Here is a 4,701-nt window from a genome sequence, read left to right as displayed (position 1 = left end):
CTTCTCTTGGATCATCTCCACGGCGTCTCTCACAACGGCAACCTCCACCTGCGACACGGCCACTGTTAGGACGTGGACTCTACAATGAAACTTGCATGGATTGAGCACAACGAGAATGAGGAGCAAATAGAGACGCAAAGATTGAGACTGATGAGGGCGAAAAGGCCACACGGAGAAAGTTACAAGCGTAGCAAGATATGGTGAGGCAAGCCCATGAAGGGATTTGTAAACCAGGGTGAGGAGTTGGAACAGGCAGCGTTAGTAGCCGATCGTGTGCCTGGAGTGCGGTGGTGGTGGTGGTGTGGTAGGAGTTGTCACCTGTGGTTCCGATGGGGTTGGCTCGGGGTGATTGTCGCTACTCAGCGGTTGCCTCTCAGAGTCGGTGGCATAGGCTTGGGAATTTTCATCATGATACACAAACACGGGCATTGTGGTTACACAGGGCAAGTCCTGAGGGCAGGGAACGTCCGGTTTGAGAAATTATCCCTCGAATGGCGAGGAACACAACCAGACTGGAGGCATTGAGGAGCAGCGTGTGACTGGAATCAGAGATGCCACGACCCAGTAGCCCTGTGTTATTGATCACTCCGTATTCAGTGTGTGGTCAGATTCTACTTTTGAAACGTGTGATTACTTCATGTGAATATATTCATTACCAATTGAAAATGAATCAACAGCAGTGAGTGTTAGGGTGAGATCAGGTTGCGGTGTTGGTATTTTTCGGTCGAAAATTATTTTAACGTAAAGTGTGTCCATGTTTCTTATCCACTTGTCAAAGCAGGTCATTGACACTGTTTGACAACAGAGTGAACACGATGCCAAGATGACAATGGAACTCACCCGCATGTTGAGATGTTTTCACTTTCTTAAACCAATATACGAAAACAGCAACTCCACCCAAAGCAGCAAAAATAATGAATATGACAACCCAAATCCAATTCAATGAGCCTACAACACAAAACACACACGTAATATAATGTTATATATATGCAATATTTACACTCGCATAACAACAAGATGTTCTACTCAGTGTTGAAGACAACGCCGGTGGAATTGAGCCAGGCCAGTAGAAGGACTCAAAACGGAATGTGTTCAAATGAATGGGGTGACTGCAAGTTTCACCACCCGCTCTTCCCACCATGGTAACTTTCTCTAGTTCAGCTGCCCAGGGCTCTTCTTATTTTTCTGACCGTCCTTTCACTGCCTCCCACTTGTCTCTATGCTGCCCTCCTCTCGATGTTCGTGTTGTTGTTTGTTGTTGTTGTTGTCGTAACTTGCTGACCCCCCTGCCCCTCCTGGACATCTGTGAAAAGAGCTTCATAGCTCATCGGATTCCTCCTCCTCCTGTAGTCTAAATAAAGATTCTGATGCTGCTGAAATGCATCTGCTCCAAGCTCCGTCCACACAGGCTGATATTGATGGATGTGTAGTGACAGGGTGCCATGTGCTGGCCATGGGGCTAACTATGGGTATAGGTGCGTTATAGAACGACACACAAATAAGCAACCACAAGGGGGATGTAACTGGGCCAAGGGTTGAGGAAGGGATCGATCTGGAAGCTCCTGGAACCAGCGAGAGAGTTCCATAAGAGGGGCGTGGCCAGGGACGGGGCTTCGCCATGCTGGAGGGATATAAGAGAGAGGCAAACGGGGGTTCGAGGCTGTCATGGGGGCTGTGGTCGCTGTCATCACTGCCATCTTTTCGTCGTCATCATCATTACATAGCTAGCCGGCTATGCAGTCTTCACGGTCATCGTCACTATATAGTCAGTCAGCTATATAGTTGTATGTTGCCAATGTGGCTGTATGGGTGGCTAAGCTAAAACTCACTCAGCGCTCGTGTTATTCAGTGACCCTGTCCTTAAAGTATCGAGAAATAAATAAGAAACCCTCACTTCTCGGAAGTCATCTCATTACAGAGGTATAACACGTAGGAGGCTCTCGCGACCAATATCATCGATAAGCGGTTTTTTTGGGTGGGATTGCGTAAATATAAATGTGTCGTTAAACCTGCCACCACCCGACACAGCCCAATTAGTAAGGGTTGGCGCGTAAACATAATGTGGTGCCAATTCGTTACTAGTTCAGCACACTGGCTGTGTGTTGGAGAGTGAACCCACAACATTTACAATTCGAGTACGACGTTTCGCCAGTAATTACAAACCGGCATGCATTTATTATTTTATTTTTATTAATTTTAATTTCTATTTTTTTACCTACGTGACTTTAACGAAAAAACCAAGAGTATGAATCCTTGCAGTCACGAAAGCTTCAAATCTAGAACGGCATGTATAGGTTTGAGGGGTCTAAGCCCCCTTAGCCCTAACCACCTACATTCACCGTGATTGGCTCCTTTCTCAAACCTTTGAGGATCTGCAAACACTGGAAGGTCAGCTCCCTTTGCCCAGTAATGTTGTTTGGACTCCTTGCTTCTGAAAGCTCAGTGGGCCTTGCGTGTGTAAAATAAAAATAGCTTTAAAAAATCCTTCGTTTTAGTTAAGTTTAATTTTGGCATAAAACTAGCCACGTGGCCGAACACAAACAAATAACGATGAACGTATTGGCTACGAAAATCTACGTTGTAATTTAACCACACCATGTACAACACAACTTGTGTCTTACCCAGGGCCAGATTTGGACTTGCTGAGGGCCCTAAGCTATGTCAAGCTTAGGGTTCGTAACACGTAGGAAGGACAGGATCAATGGTCCCGCATAATGCGCATGCATAATGTACGTTGACTCAAGAGCTTAGAAGTTTGGTCACCACATCTACGCCTCTATATAAGGAACGAAACAGGTGAACTTCTCCACAAATCTGGCTGTCGCCTGATGAAGATAGTTATAATTACTGGCGAAACGTCATACTCAGTTTGTAAATGTGGTTTGGCTCTCCAACACACCGGTGTGTTGTACTAGTGACGAATTGGCACATTGTTTACGTGACAACCCTTACTAGTTGGTTGTGTCGGGTGGTGGTGGGTTAAATGACACATTTACATATTTACGCGATCTAACCCAAAAAAATCTCTATTATTGAGTAATGCCTGCATATTTTTTGTCATATCGGAATGAAAATAACCGCGCTCGACAGCAATTTTCCCCCTACCTCCTTAATTTCAACCGAGTTGGCTCCTAAATATCTGACCACCAATCTGCTTAAGTTTTATATTCCACTGCGAAAAAGTCGTGCATCTGCTGATTCTCACCCATTTTTACTGCAGGCTTTCTCCTTAACTCGACAAGATTCACATGGAGCTCATGACTATAGAACTGCTTGCTGCTGTTGTGTTTAGTTTGTTGTCCGTTCCCCGCATCTCCAATTATCATGGTTGGCTTGCGTATGGTGCAAAGAAGTTAAAGGCACATACCTGCACACAAAGCTCTTTGAGGCCCTGTGCGAATAGCGCTGCAGAAACCACGTTAATCATTATCTTGCCTAAATCCGGCACTGGTCTCACCTTTAAGAACCTCACAGGGCTCGGACTGGCTTGGTCTGTACATTCCTTCCACGCACTCGCACACCGTGTCGCCAGTGGCGATGCATTTATGCTGAACAAGCTCCCCTGGCAAAGAAAGTCGCGCGAACACAGCGTACAATTGTCATTGCTTAACGAAGGGCATTTAAGAGATGGGCCTCAATAGAACACGTGATCGCACGATGTACTGACACCACCACTGTTGGGAACACAGCGTCACGGGTGTGAGAGTTGAATAAGAATACGACAAATACTTTGCTCGTCGCAGATTCTGCATGCTTGGCAGCTGGTGAGGTTATTTGCCGAGTCTGTGAATGTTGATCCGTCGCTACACGAACGGCAGACTGGGAAATGTTCCTCAAATGAGCAGTCTTCAACCTTCGCTGTCCCTGTTGGGTGAAACAAAGGTTATTATTATTATTTTGTTGTTGTTAATCTCAGTTGCTAAAGAGAGGACCGAAGTCAATGCCTCTCACCGTGGAAGAAAAGTGGAGAGGCAGGTGAGGGGTTTTGAATTAGCTTCTATCGGAGGGCTCAGAGCAAATATTTGATTGTTTGCTACCATCTGAGAAGTCGAAACTTGAGCCTCAGCAAAGCGTTTAATCGCCAATTAACGTGAATTATACGCAATAAATTAGTTCAATGTGCACGATTTCACATCATCCACTTTGTAGCTAACTACGTCAATTTAAATAAACTGAACATATTTTTTTACTTTACCAGGTAAAGCTCACTGATCTATGTTGCTTTTTTTCAGAAGCAACTTGGCCACAAATGATAGCTCAATAGATCATACCAGAATCTAAACTTATGCTGGAGAAAGCCGATGAGCTGAAAACCGCTTTTCCAAAGATGTCCAGATGGGGTGGGTCAGAAAGTTAAAACAACAAACAATCCAAAAAATTATAATCGTGCAAAGTATAGGAAACGTAAAAATAAAATCACAAGAATAAATATGTAAAATAGATCAAGTATATGAGTTCAAACGACTTTCGATCGGACAAAGAATCCACGTGGTTTCGTCACCTGGGGGGCACAGCTGGCAGCAGATGTTGGTCTCGGTTCTGTACCTTCCTGGGGGGCAGCCGTCTTGATTGTCCTGTGCAGAGACTGGAGCCATCTGCACACACACAGCACGTTAATTCACACTCACGTGAACCACGAGAACTAACTCACACTCACACGTGAACCACGTTAACTCACTTACACTCACACGTGGACCACGT

At 45.1% G+C, this 4,701-nt stretch overlaps 1 long non-coding RNA gene across 1 annotated transcript; it reads right to left on the bottom strand.

Annotated features, from left to right (window-relative positions):
- Positions 1-381: 381 nt before the first annotated feature.
- Positions 382-3,764, bottom strand: LOC144953770 (uncharacterized). Its single transcript, XR_013640897.1, has 4 exons — positions 3,730-3,764; positions 3,458-3,562; positions 841-948; positions 382-392 (listed from the first exon to the last, which is right to left on the bottom strand). It is a non-coding gene; the product is annotated as an uncharacterized LOC144953770 (long non-coding RNA).
- Between the last annotated feature and the right edge of the window lie 937 nt (positions 3,765-4,701).

The sequence above is a fragment of the Lampetra fluviatilis genome, assembly GCF_964198595.1.
Source record: "Lampetra fluviatilis chromosome 45 unlocalized genomic scaffold, kcLamFluv1.1 SUPER_45_unloc_1, whole genome shotgun sequence".
NCBI classification, from domain to species: Eukaryota; Metazoa; Chordata; class Hyperoartia; order Petromyzontiformes; family Petromyzontidae; genus Lampetra; species Lampetra fluviatilis.
The sequence above is the reverse complement of the archived record's forward strand: the minus strand, read 5'-3'. Positions and strand labels throughout refer to the sequence as shown.